Consider the following 297-nt stretch of genomic DNA (forward strand, 5'->3'; position numbering starts at 1 on the left):
CCAGTTAATATAATAAAATCAACTACAATACTCAACATGTAGCAACAACAAGTACGATAATCATTAATGAAGTACGCCAAGTACACCCATGAGGACTCAAGCCTCAATACCATACTCATTTGGGAAAATAGGTTCATTAATTTGAGTATATTATCATATTTCAAGATTCATTCTCTTTCAATCCTGGTGTCGGAACGTGACACTCTGATCCTCATCATACTATCCTGGTGTCGGAACGTGACACTCCGATCCTCATCATACTATCCTGGTGTCGGAACGTGACACTCCGATCCTCAT

This window comes from Solanum pennellii, chromosome 7 (assembly GCF_001406875.1).
Source record: "Solanum pennellii chromosome 7, SPENNV200".
NCBI lineage: Eukaryota > Viridiplantae > Streptophyta > Magnoliopsida > Solanales > Solanaceae > Solanum > Solanum pennellii.